At 49.0% G+C, this 15,965-nt stretch overlaps 1 pseudogene; it reads left to right on the forward strand.

The window, feature by feature from the left end:
* Window positions 1-15,965, forward strand: part of LOC136115818 (dynein axonemal heavy chain 9-like) — an 80,664-nt pseudogene that overhangs the window by 30,072 nt on the left and 34,627 nt on the right.

The following is a 15,965-nucleotide window of genomic DNA, read 5'->3' on the forward strand; positions in this document are numbered from 1 at the left end:
ATGCCTCTGTCCTGCTGTGCTGGTCAAACCTGGAGGAACAGCAGCAAAGGGGCCAAGAGCTGGTCTGCTGTGTTTCCCTTGGGTGTTCAGGTCTTCTTTTGAGCAGGGGAGTCTTGAGGCTGCTGAGAGAAGAGCACAGAGAGTTTGGGTACGTGCACTCACAAGCACAGGCAGGACAGTGAGATGCTGGCTTGCATTGCCCTTTTGCACCAGGATGAGGCCTCTGGAGTAAAGGTTCAGTAGAACACCAGTGACAAGGGGGCATTGTCAAATACAAGGGCATGGGACGGTGAAGAGGGGGTGGTGCTTTCAAATGGGCATTCCCATAGTGTTCAGTCCTGTGAAGTTCCCCTTTCTCTTGTGTCAGCAAAATGTGGAGGTGAGTCTGCAAGGCACCAGAGCCCTGGCTTGCTCTGTTAACAGTTTAATCACTCAGCGTTGATGTGTAAAGTTGGGGAGCAGCAACTCTGGGTTGACTCAAGCCCAATTGGCAATGCCACTCTATCTTGAGGAGGCTGAGGCCAGACCTTCTTGCTCTCTGCAACTGTCTGAAAGGAGGTTGGAGCATGGAGGGGGTTGGTCTCTTCTCCCAAGTAGTAAGAGATAGGATGAGAGGAAGTGGCCTCAAGTTGCACCAAGGAAAGGAATAGGCTTTGGAATAGGCTGCCCAGAGCAGTGGTGGAGTCACATCCCTGGAGGTGTTAACAAATGTACAGATGGGGTTCTTAGGGACATGGGTTAGTGGTGGAGTTAGGTTATGGTTGGATTCGATGATCTTGAGGGTCTCTTCCAACCAGAATGATTCTATGATCTCATGTGTGCCAAGCTGCCATGCCACTGGGAATGGCACCCTCTCCTGTGTCCCCAGAGATGAAATACAGCCAGCTTTGAACCCCTGGCAGCAGACTGCAAGCTGGACCTTACGTTTTTTTTGAGCCCGTGCCTGTGTTGAGAGCCCCTGGCAGGCTTAGGAGAAAGAGCCCTCAGAGGGCATAGCAAGGCCGGAACAGGATCACGGCAGAGCCTGGGAGGTGCAGGGGATGGATACCCAGGCTGGTCTTGTGGGTGTGGAAGAGGAGACGCAAGAAGGATGGGGCCATTCTGTGGCCTAGAAAACCGTGAATTTCCTGACTGTGAACTTGCCTGGAGGTAAGGAACGCAATAAGCTGAGAAGGGAGGCTGTAAGCCAACCCTTTGTCTTCTGATCCCAATCTTTAACTATTTTCACTTGGTTTATTTAAAAACCCTTTTCTGAATTTTAAAGTTCTCTTGTTTTGAGATGACCATTTGTAGGGCAGAGGTGTAAGCAGTCCACTTGGAAGGACTCATCCACCCAAGGTAACATTATACAGGCCACAAGGACTGAGGCTTCATGCATTGGGATGAGCCTTTGGCCCAGGTCTGCAAAGCACCCTTGAGCCCTTTGGCCTCAGAGAAGAGGGAGGAGAAGGTTGCAGGGCTGCTAAGTCTCTCACGCACTCCATTTTTACCTTGTGATTATTTTGAGTTGCTTCAGATGACAAAGCAGCCCTTGACAGAAGGAGAAAATTGTGGCCATGCTACCAGCAGCAACATCCGTCTGTCTGGTTTCTCACCCCCCGCAGGGCTGGTACCTGTGTGCTCATTGCCATGAGTCCTCAGCTGTGGGCAGCTCTTGTAGGACAGACTCAGCCCCGCTGTATTTCAAAGTGTCGTCTTTTTCTTCCAGGAAAACCAGAGCCTCTTACTTGCAGACCCAGCATCTGACATCTGGAAGGCCTATGTGGATTACGTGGATGAGATAGTTCTGGATGGATTCTTCACTGCCATTGAGTGCTCACTCAAGTACCTCCTCGAAAACACAGGTAACTGCTGGTTCCTCAGCTCTGGCCGTGATACCATCTTCAGTCTCACCAAAAGGAAGTTTCTGTTTTGTGCTTTGACTTGTGGTGGTCTTTCTACTCTGCCTCTTGCATTGTCTACAGCAAGTGCTGGAGGAGCCTCCAGACTCAGAGGGTAACTCTGTCCCCTGGTCACTGGAGCAAAGCCTTGCTCAAGGGAAGGGACAGAGATGACTGTGCACCATTTGCTGGGATTTGTGAACAGACAAAATTGAGGCATCATTCCAAGTCTGTTCTTGGGCATCAGCCATCTCCTGACCTCCCATGCACAAAGCATCAAGGTGACACAACCTTTCGTTTGTGGAGAGTCTCAAGAGTTGGTTCTGTGGATGAAAGACATGAAAGAAAAACCTCCATCACTGAGGAGTGAGGAGAGGGGTCACCAAAGCAGAGCTCCTGCCTAAGGCTGCCACGGAGGGTCACTCTGCTGAGAGCAGCTGTGTCCAGCTAAAGCACATCTTCAGAACGCTTCCCTCCTGGATGTGGAGGCACACTGAGCTGGAGAATTGCATCCAGTTCCTCACCATCTTGTTAAAAACAAGCACATAATTTCACATTTGTGAAACCAGTTGGTGTTTTATTTTTTCATGCCTTTCTCCACTAAATTAAAGAGCCTCTTGGTTCCTGTTGTTTTTCTCCTCTTTAAGTACTTATGCGCTGTAATTGTTCAGCTCTCAGACTCCCTTTTGATTAGCTGAAGAGCCTGGTCTCTTTAAGGCTTCCCTCCACAGCATTTTTCCGGTCCTTAAATCACTTGTGTCTCATCTGTTCTCCAGTATCTCCTGTGGGTACCAGAACACCAGCTGGTTTGGCAGCCTCCCCTCTGCGTTGTATGCAGACACAATGTCACTGGACCCAGCGAGTGGGTGTCCCACCTGCCTGGTGTCCCTGTGGGGCATGTGTGTGTCTTGTGGTGGGATGTTAGTGGTGGCTCTAGATCACTTTTCTCCCCTTCAAAAATAACCTGGCACCTCTGTTCTTCCCTACCAGATCCCAAGGCAGGGCTTCCTCCCCTGTTTGAGGTGCAGCTGGATTTGGTGATCCCAGATTTGATATTTCAACCCTCCTTGGACCCTGGCACAAACGACGGCTTCTACGACGTGGTGGAAGGTCTTCTCAACGACATCTACCGGATCTCATCGCTGGTGCCCAGGCTGGCTGAGCACAGCGGCTTCCTCCACTACCAGGTCCGTGGCTGTGGAGCTCCCTCACGCTGTGTGGCAGTGAGGAGGTGCCACGCTGTCCCCGCATCACTGCGAGCTCCTCTCCTCTTCTCTCCAGGCTGACATGGAGGACATGGCTGACCTGGCCGACATGCGCCATGAGCTGATGGGGCGTGTGCAGGCCGTGATGGCGGCCTGCTGTGATTACCGCAGTGCCTTCGACCACTACTCCTACCTGTACGGGGAGGACAGAAAGGAGTTCTTCCGCCAGTTCCTCCTCTACGGGCACATTCTCACTGCGGCAGAAATCGAGGCCCATGCAGAGAACGGGGTCCCTGAGTCACCTCCCACGCTGCAGCAGTTCCGAGAGCAGATTGACTCCTACGAGAAGATCTATGAGGAGGTGAATCGCATCGAGCCCATCAGCATTTTCCAGAGTTGGATGAAAGTTGATGCTCGGCCTTTCAAAGCGTCTCTGCTGAATGTGATTAAACGGTGGAGCTTGGTGTTCAAGCAGCATCTCATGGACCACGTCATGCACAGGTAGGAACCGTTCTACCTCTTCTTCCCAGAACCAAAGTGGGTTTCTCTTGTGTTGGCTGGGCTTTATCATTTCACACTGATAAGCAAAAGGCTAATACAGGAGCAAGAGGAGGGGGCACACACCCCCTGCCAGCTCCATCGCATCTCTGCTAACTTTCATCCCCTCGTCTCTGCTGGGAGCAGCTGGTCCAGCTGAGTGTGTAAAGTGCAAACAGTTCCACGAACTCGGTACCATCGACATCCTGCGAGCTGATGCTCCTACGACCTACTGTGTGGTGTTGGACAGGATGTCTGTTTGTCTGTTCATCCTGGTCCAACTAATCTAATCTCTTCTAGGGCTCTATGCTTATTTTGTTGAATTTGCCATCAGTAAAGCTGCATTAATGCCATGAGATACTTGCTCCGTTTCTAAATGCAGTGCTCTTTTGAGTGCACTCTTTGTAAAAAAAGTAATTTGGGTTGCCTGGCATGAGCAGTCATGGGGAGGCAGTTTCAAGGTTACAAAAAGGAGGAGCTTTGGATGTAAGTTTTGAATTAACATGTGTTCCCTGCTCTGAATAGCTGCTCAGCCGCCTGGTCTCTGCAGGATGATGTGTTAGGTGATTTATTTGAGTAGTAGCAGCTGAAGGATGCCACAGGGCTTGGATGCTTACGAAGAAATATTTACAGACATATGTACTAGTGAAGGCTGCTGCGTGTGGTGGCTGCTGTGATCTCTTGTGTTCTTTTCAGCACGATAATTCCTGTGCAAAGAGGTTTTTGCATAGGTTAGAACAGGCATTTAGGAGTTCTTATTAAGAGCTCCTGACTCAGCAGTTTAGTCTTTAATAGGTGAAGTGTTTAGGGCTATGTTTTGGTCCAGCAGCATCCACAGAATTTAAGCGGGCACTTCAAAAGTAAGCGTTTTGAGAAGGGAAGAATGGAAAGGACCAAAGATCCAGGAGCCCATCAAGCTCTGCTAACAGTGTCCAGCAGCTGGTGAGATCAAGAAGCAGGTAGGGAAACTTCCCCCAAATAGTCTCCTTGTCTCTAACCATTCATACCTGAGGACTTTGAGAGTCATGGGTTGTACCTTTGTATCTAAAGACCTGGATGGATTTTTTTTTCTCCCACAAATGTTCGGTTGCTTTTCTGAACCGCTGTGAATTTTTAACATCTGCATCCTTCTGCAGCAGAGACTTACCCTCTGAAATAAGGCAGCGTGTGAAGAAGAATCCCTGTTTGTTGTAGCTTTACAACCTACCAGGTTCATTTGTTGAATTCTTGTATTGGAAGAGATGACATGAAAACTGTCCTTTCACATTCACTCTCTTCAGACCACAGACCCGAGCTCACAGGTCTCCCTTATAGAATCATAGGATAGAGTCATAGAATCTGTTTGGTTGGAAGAGACCATCAAGATCACAGAGTCCAACCATAACCTAACTCTGGCACTACCCCATGTCCCTGAGAACCTCATCTATATGTCTATCCAACCCCTCCAGGGATGGTGACTCCACCACTGCCCAGGGCAGCCTGTTCCAAGGCCCGACAGCCATTTCTGTGAATAACTTTTTTCCTAATACCCAATCTGAACCTCCCCTGGAGAAATTTGAGGCCATTTTATCTTATCACTTGCTACCTGAGAGAAGAGACCAACCCCCTCCATGCTCCAACCTCCTTTCAGACAGTTGCAGAGATCAGGTCTCCCCTCATCTCCTGTTCTCCAGGCTGAACAGCCCCAGCTCCCTCAGCTGCTCCTCGTAAGACTTGTGCTCCTCAAATGCCTTTTCTCCAAGCTGTGAAGTCCCAACCCATTTATCCGTTCCTCACAGGAAGCTGTACCACATCTATGGATCCCTGTGAGCATGAACTGTGGTTCTGATGCCCTCAGCATGTTGCCATGTGATGGGCAGAGTTAGCCAGGCCTTTCCCTCTCCGTGCCAGTCCAGCTGCCTGGATGATTCCGGTAGGAACTGCTCTCATTTGGTGCTTTCCTGTTTTGTGTTCTACAGCTTGTCTGACCTGGACGAGTTCATAAAAACTGCTGACAAAGGTTTGAGCAAAAAGGTTGAAAAAGGCGATTATGATGGTTTGGTGGAGATCATGGGGCATCTCCTGGCCGTTAAGGAAAGGCACAGTGTCACCGATGCCATGTTCGAGCCCCTGAAGCAAACCGTCGAACTGCTGAAGACGTATGAGCAAGAGCTGCCGGAGGAAGTCTATAAGCAACTGGAGGTGGGTGAAAAGCTGCGGTGGGCACGGCGGTTTGCCAAGTAGCCAGCGTCAAAGAGTATGAGCTTAAGAGCATTGCAGGAATATTTAAAGCCCCACTCCCTGTCATTAGAGGGCCTCAGTGGATAGTATTTTACTATTGTGGGATGTGCCTTAATAGCTCTAAATTTTGGAGTTATATTGAGGTTTTTCTTTTAAAGCAGAGATTAAGCCTTTTGTTATGTATGAAAAACATAGAATTGCCTGCTCCAACTCTCAGCGATTACTCTTGAAAAAAATTAATGCATTTTCAAATACATCTGTTAATTAGTTTGAATTATAATTATTTTTAAATAAGCCAGTTCTTGGCAGCTGTGGAGATGGGAAGGATAATGTTGGCAGAGGAGTCGCCTTCTCATAGGACTTCAGTCCTCCACTAGGTCTATAACACCCAATCTGCTTGACCCAAAGGACATCACTGGGAGCACGTTATGAAAGTATTTCAGCACCTTTCCACATCTGGCCCTGATGAATCACTTTTTCTTTGGGGAATTCTTCTCATTTCTGGACAGGGGACCATGAGGTGAAGGTTGGAAAAGCCTGTGGGATGCCCAGCCAGCCTTGGGGAACTGGCAGCAGTCACCATGTTACGGTGGAGGAGCGTGTGGCTGCATACTGATGGATACCCCTTAGTCACGGGGCGTTGTGTGCAGAGGGCTCTGTGTAGGACACCAGGTTTAAGGCAGAGCTTTTTGGGGAGAAGTTCCTCCCTCTGCTGCAGGCTTGGATGGGACCTGAGCGGGGTTTGGCAATCCCCCAGTTTTCTGCTGGTGCAGCCGTGATCCACGGATGGTTGTATCACCAAATCTGACACGGGTAAGGGTCCTAAAGATAACTGGATTCCTACAGACACCCTGAAAAACAGAAGAGCTGCATTAAATGAATGTTTTGGCTGCTACAGCAGCTTCAGTTCAGCATAAAAAATGGTGCTATGGGGAACCCAGCTCTGCTGATTCCTCTGCCCAAGAGCTGCTTGCTTGGTGCCTGTTTGTGCGTGTAGATTTGAACAACTGATTTATTTTTCTGACAGAAGAAATGAGGTATGCAGGGCAGCCATTCAGATGGAGGAGATAACAAAACAGTTTCGTTCTTTCTGGCAAGTGACAGCAACACATAGTTGAATAATTCATTCACTGCTGTACACAGTAGGAAAACCAAAGTAAGTTCCTCCAGGTACCGCTCCCTCCATGGCCATGAAGATGGATGGGCTGGAGCTGATAGTTTGTATGAGAAGGACAAGGAAGCAGCTCCATGTGTGCCCTGCTATGGTCATGGATAGTGATTTCTACAGAGACTGGAACATGAAGTGCCAGAAAGAGACCCCTCAGGAGGGACTGGCCCTGCTCTGGCCGCCTCTGCTGCCTCCAGGTTATTTCGCTTCTTTGCATAGTGTTGGTGCATCTCCATTAGTCTTCTCAACTATGTGCACTGGGATGAAAAGAAGCCCAAAGTCTTTCCTGTAGGCTGGCACAGTACCTGGGGAAGTGGGAGAGCAAAGCTGTGGGACTTGAGGACAGCAGAGCCCTGGCTGGTGTCACTGTCTGGGGTGAGGATTTGGCTCGAGAAGTCTAGTGAGAAGAGAAGAAATCAAATCTCTTTCTGAATAAAATCCCAGGTGCAAAGGGTGGATTGTTAGCAGTGCTGTGCACCAGCAGCTTGGATGCAGTCCTGAGAAAGAAACTGTCTTATTTAGTACTAATATTATACAGGCAGGCTGGAGGGATTTGCCCCAGAAAGCTCTGTAGAAGTCCTTCTGGCATAATATCTTCTGCTCTAAGAGCTGGCTGGAAATTTCCCAGGCTCTGTTTCTTAATTAGCTCTGGGAAGCCGGACGATCTGATGAACTTGCATCCTCAGCCCACCCTCCTGCCTCCAGCCAGCTCTGGGTCCCGCTGGGCTCGGTGTCAGGAGAACTGTGCTCTCTCAACCACCGAGCCATCCTGGGAGCCCAGGATCTGGTCTGGGACCCTTCTTCTGAAGTTATTTAACATGTTTTTGCAATCAGAGCAGTCAGTTTTAAAGTCTCAGTCTTCATTCGTCTTCAAAATTGTGGATAACTGATAAGTTTTATCCCAAATTGTGTTTAGCTTTTGCATCACAACAAAACTTCCTTGCAGTTTTAGGCATGGAATCTGTTGCTTTTCCTGTTCTGTGATTGTCCATAAACAGATCAGTCACATCTTATATCAAATAGCAAATACTGCCTACCGTCATTTAAATTTTGCTTGCAGGAGCTGCCAGAAAAATGGAACAATGTAAAGAAGCTGGCGATAGCTGTGAAGCAGCATGTGGCTCCTCTGCAGGCGAACAAAATGACAGTTGTGCGCAAGAGCTGTGCGGCGTTTGATGTTGAGCAACACAGATTCAGAGAGCGATTTCGGAAAGAAGCACCATTCAGGTACAGTGAAATTATAACATCAGAGAAGCCCTGAGGAAGAAAAGCTTCATGGGATCATCTCGGAGTGTCCTGAGGATGTGTTCTTGAACCCTTGCATACATTTCCTACCTGCTCACGGTGTTGTATCTGTTATGCCCTGGGTGTTTTGTCCCTGCAAACACTGTAAGGTGTTAGCAAGAGATTCAATCTGGATGCTGAGTGCACAATATTGCTTAAAGGGGTTGTCAGCAGTGCCATGTGGCTGCACCATCAATGGGTGCTATAGATGTATCATGTCTGCTTTGTGTCTCAGAGGCACCATTTGTTTTATGTTTTCTTTAGAAGTTGTTACAATATCACTTATGAAGAATAAACATTTCTTTCTAGGTTTGACACCAAAAAGCCTTATCAACTGCTGGATACAAAGCACATTGAGATTAAACAAATGGAGTCAGCCATGACCTCGATTTATGAATCAGCTGGTCTGTTTGAAGTCATAGTGCCAGGCTATAAACAACTGAAGCAGTGCCGAAAGGAGCTGTGTCTTCTCAAAGAGCTCTGGGATATGATCTCCCTTGTGGGCACTTGCCTTGATGACTGGCAGACCACCAAATGGGCGGATATTAACGTGGAAAACATGGATCTGGAGTGTAAAAAGTTTGCAAGAGAGATTCGGAATTTGGATAAGGAGGTGAGGGCGTGGGATGCTTTCACTGGGCTGGACAGCAAGGTGAAGAACATGCTGACGGCCCTGAAAGCTGTGGCAGAACTTCAAAATCCCGCCATTAGGGAAAGGCACTGGAATCAGCTGATGCAGGTGACGGGTGTGAGGTTTGTGATGGACTCGGACACCACGCTGGCTGACCTCCTGAAGCTCAACCTCCGTAACTCTGAGGATGAGGTTCGTGGCATTGTGGACAAAGCGGTACGAGAAATGAGTATGGAGAAAGTCCTGAAGGAGCTAAAAATGACTTGGAGCACCATGGAGTTTCAGTATGAGCCTCACCCCCGGACGAACATCCCGTTGCTGAAGTCAGACGAGGAACTCATAGAAACTGTAGAAGACAACCAGGTGCAGCTGCAGAATTTAATGACATCCAAATGTATTGCTTTCTTCTTGGAGGAAGTGTCCATATGGCAGAGGAAGCTGTCCACAACAGATTCCGTCATTTCTCTCTGGTTCGAAGTGCAGCGTACGTGGTCTCACTTGGAGAGCATATTCATAGGCTCAGAAGATATACGGGCACAGCTTCCTAAGGTATGAAATCCCAAATCCTATTTTTCCTGTGTGGAAAGCGTTGAAGAAGAGCCTCCATTACACAGAAGAAGGTTGTCTATATTGCCGTGTTCCCCCAAGCAGGACTGTTCTCTTGCTGCATTGCTTTCTTGGAGGCTCCCTTAATGCTACAGCAGTTTCCCCAGTGTTGCCCCAGGCTGTTTTTGTACTGTTGGTTGTGCCTGAACCCTGCTGAGAAACTGTTTTTCCTCCCCTCCACCATTGCACAGCAGATGCAGAGTTCCTGGAGGCTGAGCAGGAGGCTGCTGGCTTCCTTCAGTGGTACAGGCATGTTCCCTCTTTCCTTGGAGGGGAGAAGACGGAGATAATTACTCAGATGGTGCAAATTGTCAAATCAGAGCTGGACCAGGCAGCTTTGCAGTATCCGCTTCCCTGCCTCCAGTGCTGGTGCAGCAGGAGAGCAGCTCTTCTCCCACTTCAGCTTCAGAAAATTGAGCAGAGTTGTCACTGATGCCCTCCTCAGGGTTGTGACCTCCTCAGGGCTGTCTTTGAGTCCAGCTTCCAGTCTTATTCCCTATTCTCTTGATTATTTAGAAAATCTTCCAAGCTTGTTCCTGGCCCCGCTGGACCACTCGCAGCCCTGTGGAGGAACCTGCCTTTCACTCACGAGTGACCCACAGTTGGCTGTGTGACCCCCGTCCCTGTTCACGAGCAGCATCGCTGACAGCACCACTGTGGGACGAGCACCCACGAGGGGATGTGCGCAGCCCATTGACCCCTGGACAACACACTGTTCTGTCTCCAACCCTGCACTCTGCTCTGCTTGGACTGTTCCTCCATCTGCTTCAGAGAGCACGCTGTGCTGAGTGTCCTGGGGGCAGTTTTTGGCCCCTCACACCAAGAAAGCCCTTGTGGTGCTGGAGCAAGTTGAGAGAAGGGAATGGAGCTGGTGAGGGGCTGGAGCACAAGTGTGATGGGAGCGGCTGAGGGACCTGGGGGGTTCAGCTGGAGAACAGGAGCTGAGGGGAGACCTTCTGATCTCTGAACTGCCTGAAGGGAGCTTGGAGCCAGGGGGGTCGGGCTCTGCTCCCCAGGAACAAGCGCCAGGAGCAGAGGAAACGGCCTCAAGTTGCGCCAGGGGAGGTTGAGGTTGGATCTGGGAACAATTTCTTCCCCAAAGGGCTGTGGGGCATTGGAACAGGCTGCCCAGGGCAGTGCTGGAGTCACCAGCCCTGGAAGATGTATAGATGAGGAACATGGTTTAGTACTAGATTTAGGTTATGGTTGGACTCAGTGATCTCAATGGTCTCCTCCAGCTAAATGATTCTATGATTCTGGGCACACCTCGCTCACTGGGCAATATATACAGGTGCTGATAACCAGTGCCCTGAGGCTGTACCATGTGCCAGCAAGCTCTTAATATCCAGGAGCTATCTAATGTCATGTATGAAATTGCATCATGATTTACATTTGCATCCTGCTGGGCAGCTGTCTGCATCTCAGTAGCTGTCTGGCAGTGGTATGAACCATAGAACCATAGGATGTCCTGACTTGGAAGGACCCATCAGGATTGTCAAGTCCAACTCCTGTCCCTGCACAGGACACCCCACAATTCACCCCATGTGTCTGAGGACGTTGCCCAGTCTCTCCTTGAACACTGTCAGGTTGGGGCTGTGACCCCTCCCTGGGAGCCTGTTCAGTGTCCAGCACCTCTGGGTGAAGAACCTTTTCCTCATGTCCCACTGCCCTCCCTGGCACATCTTCTGCCATTCCCTGGGTTCTGTCACTGTCACAGAGCAGAGCTCAGCCCTGCCCCTCCTGCTCCTGCTGAGGAACCTGCAGCCCCATGAGCTCTGCCCTCAGTCTGCTCTGCTCCAGCTGAGCAAACCCAGGGACTTCAGCCGCTCCTCATACGGTTTCCCCTCCGAACCCTTCACCAAGTTCATGTCCCTCCTCTGGACACCCTCCAGTAGCTTTATCTCCTTTTCTCCTGTGTCCCCAGCCCTGCACACAGTGAATGCTGCAGGTGAGGCCGCCCCAGCACAGAGCAGAGCGGGACAATCCCCTCCCTGCCCGGCTGGCCGTGCTGTGCTGGATGCACCAGGACACGGGGCCCTCTTGGCTCCAGGGACACAGGTGGCTCAGTCAGCAGCTTCTCTTCCGTAAAAGAAAGACTGAAGCTCAAATTCTCTGTAGCTGAGCACCCTCAGGATGCATCCAGGGCTGGGGGGATGTGCTGACAGGCTGTGGGATGCTCACCTGGAGCTGGATCTGTGGCGTGAGTGTAGGGAGGGCTCAACCTTCCAGATGGAGCCTTGCTCCTGGGGCTGAACACAGGGTAGCGTGGAAGTGTTACCTGGACTGCTTGGAACACTTGTTCAGTGTCCCGCCTCACTTAGGAGGCCTGACCTGGGAAGAAGGGAGGAGCAGAGATGTTTTGAACATAGCTTGCTTTATTCTTCAGTGTTTAGCTCCAGAAATTCAGAGTCCCTGTTAGATATGGAGCATAATTGTTGATGTGGGCCTCCGGTGCTGACATGGGGTTTCCGTACCCTCATTGAAGGCAAGGAAGGGCTCTCCTCTACAAGAGTCATCATACCCGTTTTGTGGATGGGTGTTGGGATTCCTGTGCTGTAGCAGGAGGGGAGGAGTGCACTCACATGAGGCTGGGAGCCTTTCCACGGTGTGGGAGCATCTCCTGCTGCTGCAGCCAGGGAAACTTGGTACTTCACCTGGACATGGGAGAGAGAGATTTATGAGGTTTTCCAAGGGGAATTAAATCCCATGAAAATGGTTGGTCCTAGACATTGCCTCCTGCATGGAGCACTTTATCCACAACCCCTTTGGGATACAGTGACAAGAAGGCAAGTGCCTGTTTGCAGACTAGTTTCAGGCAAGTCAGTGGAAGAGCCATTCTGGAATGGTGGAGGGGTCCCTGTCTGCACTGGACAGAAGGTTTTCCCCTCAACCCAAAGACAGCACCCAGAGGATGGAGACCTTTAGCACAAAATCCATGTTTTACCATGAGCATGTTTGTGTTGCTTTTTAGGACTCCAAACGCTTTGAAGGGATTGATGCGGACTTTAAAGAACTGGCCTATGAAACTCAGAAAACCCCAAATGTGGTTGAGGCCACCAATAAACCAGGTCTGTCCCAACAACTGGAGGACATTCAGAGTAGGTAGGTACAACTTCAGTCCCAGGATTTTGTCAGAGACTGGGATCAGCTCTAATAAGTTGGTTTAACCTGTGCTCCAAGGCTTTCCTTCTGGACTGTGCGTTCTTTGCATTCACACATTGAGTCTTTTTATTCATGATCCATCACCCTGAAGCCCCCAAGGTGGATTCTGGCTTTGCGTATGTGCAAACTCTTATCTTGAATATTGATTTGCACACATACAAAGCTAGGCACTCAGTTGGTTTTAATAACATGTGGCCTCACTGCCACCCCAAATTTGGTGTCTTAAATATCTATTTAGCAGTCCAAGCAGGGATATCTGCAGCAGAGCTGATCCCATGTGCTTTAATTAACAAAATTATCTTGGTGTGTGTACCCTTCACAGATGGTATAACTAAACTCCCTGAGAAAGACCTTAATGTCCAGAGATGGATACAGTTCTCACCTAACATATGAGCTACTCTACCTGGAACACACCTAACAAGTTAACGTGAGAGCTGTTGTGTCAGTAATAACTATCCATTTAAAATAGAGATCTAATTTTACTTCCTAAACAGATAAGGCCCGTGTTCCCCACAGAGGACTAACTGCATGTTATTTATGAACTTTGAAAGCTCAGCAGCAGTTTAACATGTAAACACTGAGAGATTCATTTTAGAACGGAGCAAACAAGTTTCTTTTCAGGCTTCACAAGCACAAAAAGCTGAGTAGGTTTGAATCAGACTTTAAAATGTGCTCATTAGAATAAAAGCAGTTTTGGAAACTTTCATCCTAGTGTGAAATCACCTGTGGCAGTTGAGAGCTTGTCTAAAACAGTAAGTCAGACTGCAAAGCCTTTCTAGCCTCTTCTTCCACCTGTGTTTCTGCTTTTTGGTGAGGATTCTCTGACTCTTTGTCTGTTTGACCCTTGGGAGTGGAGAGAGATCTATGAGTTACTATGTGCTTTGTTATCTATTTGGAAAATGCTGTAAAGGACCAGCCTGCAGGCTCAGCTCATGTCTGGCATTTCCCCATGGGAGGGGAGAATCTGCTCGATAACCCAAACTGTAGCACGACACATTAAAGGATATTCACCCGCCTGTCCTGGGCTCTATTTTTCTGCTCTTCTCCCCAGGTTGTCCCTGTGTGAGAAGGCTTTGGCTGAATATTTGGACATGAAAAGATTGGCCTTTCCCAGATTTTACTTTGTTTCTTCAGCAGATTTATTGGATATTCTTTCCAATGGCACCAACCCACAGCTGGTAAGCCTTGCACTATGTCACCTTCACATTTTCCAGCTGTCAGTAATGTCAGGGTGGAAGATGCTGTCTAGGGACTCAGCTGTAGCTTATCCTTTCTTGAGTGCCTTTTCTCCCACCCTCACTTGGATTAACAATAACTCTTTCACTGCTGGCCTTCATCTGTCGTCTCTGAAAGGCAATGCGCACACTGTATGTTGTCCCATCTGTCCCTGGTGATGCTTGCAGATGGTTCTGAAAGCACTGCACAGAGCAGAGCTATGTTCTTGATACCATAAAAACAGTGGGTTTGTTTCTGCTGGGATACAGTGAGGTTGGGGGAAACCATTTCTTGAGGATCTCAGCCAAAACTTGTTGCTGAGCTTGGTTCCCCAAGCTGGGATGCCAGCAAACAGCATCTGTTGTTGAAAGAGCCACAGACCGATCATTCAAATGTGGCAGTGTTGACAACCGAGGGCTTGGAGACGTCTCTGTTTTTAGGCAGAGGAGACATCTGCTGGTCAGCCGCTTCTTCCTTCCCCCATGCAAAGGTCTTTGGGATGGCCTGTTTACAGGGGAAGAGCAGAACACAGCCTGGAAGAGGTAAGACAGCTGGTGGTCAGACAGTGGCTGTGGCCAAGGCAGGACTTCCTTGGGTTGCCACCCACCCCTGCACAGCTCTGCTTGGCCTTGTTTGGGACGCATCTTTTATTCAGAGGTTGGTGCATAAAACCAGTCAAAACGTTCACAGCAAAAGGCGAGTGTTGGATGATGAACAAAGTCCTAATTCTGTCTTTTGGTAGCGAGTATTTTCACTTTCTTCAGGCTTTCCACCATTTTCAGTATTGATGTGAGCACAGGAATGGAGCAGGTTTGCATGTGTATTTGGAAATGCTGTTGTTTACCTCTAACCTTTAACGCTGCTTCTATCTGTGTCTGCTGCTGGGTGATTTCAGCCCACAGAGTATCATAAATACATAGTTGATTGATATTTAAAATGAAGAGGAAAAAAAAAACACAGGAAGCAAAGATACTGTGTTGAAATGCTCTATTGAGTAAGAAGAAATTCCTGGTGTTTTCTGTTATTCAAAAGTATTTGCAGTAAAATCAAAGTAAATGTCAAGCAGTATCGTACATAGATACACTCTCAGCCTTCCCAATGTAGTTTCAAAGTCTGATGATTCCTAAAGGAGGATTAAATACACAATGACATTATCCTCGTGAACTGGGTGCTGAACTTGTGCAGATTCAGGTGCGTTCGGGCTCTGGCAGCAGGATCGCAGCAAGTGCTGGGGTTGTGTCCGAACCCTCCAGACTGGACAGGGTCTGGGAAGGGGCAGCTGGGGATTTGTGACCAGAAGCTTCTACATGTAAGAAAAAGTTTCTACGGTTTACTTACGGTTTGAAAAGAGATAAGCTTATGGCCTCAAGATACGCTTAATGGCCTCAAGTTGTGCCAGGGGAGGTTCAGATTGGATATTGTAAAAAAATTCTTCCCAGAAAGGGCTGTGGGGCATGGGAACAGGCTGCCCAGGGCAGTGCTGGAGTCACCATCCCTGGAGGGGTTTAAAAGACATTTAGACGAGGTTCTTAGGGACATGGATTAGTGCCAGAGCTAGGGTATGGCTGGACTTGATCCTGAGGGTTTCTTCCACCCAAAATGATTCTGTGATCTGGGGGGATGCTGAGTGCCCTGTGCTTCTCAGAGTCACTTAGCACCTCCCAGGGTTTGGCCCTGCTTGTATGTGTGTGAGAAGCTGCGTCCACTTGCAGCACAGCTCATGAGAGGGAGGGTTGTAGTTCTTTGTGAGTCAGTGAGTCAGAATTAGATGGACAAATCCACCTCCACCCTTCCTTCTCTGAAAGCATCAGAGCATTGGGCATCTCACGCAGAATCCCAGAATGTCAGGGTTGGAAGGGACCTGGAAAGCTCATCCAGTGCAATCCCCCCATGGAGCAGGAACACCCAGCTGAGGTTCCACAGGAAGGGGTCCAGGGGGTTTGAATGTCTGCAGAGAAGGAGACTCCACAACCTCCCTGGGCAGCCTGGGCCAGGCTCTGACACCCTCACCATGAAGAAGTTTCTTCTCAAATTTAAGTGAAACCTCCTGTGTTCCA

Source organism: Patagioenas fasciata, chromosome 33 (genome assembly GCF_037038585.1).
Source record: "Patagioenas fasciata isolate bPatFas1 chromosome 33, bPatFas1.hap1, whole genome shotgun sequence".
Taxonomy (NCBI): domain Eukaryota; kingdom Metazoa; phylum Chordata; class Aves; order Columbiformes; family Columbidae; genus Patagioenas; species Patagioenas fasciata.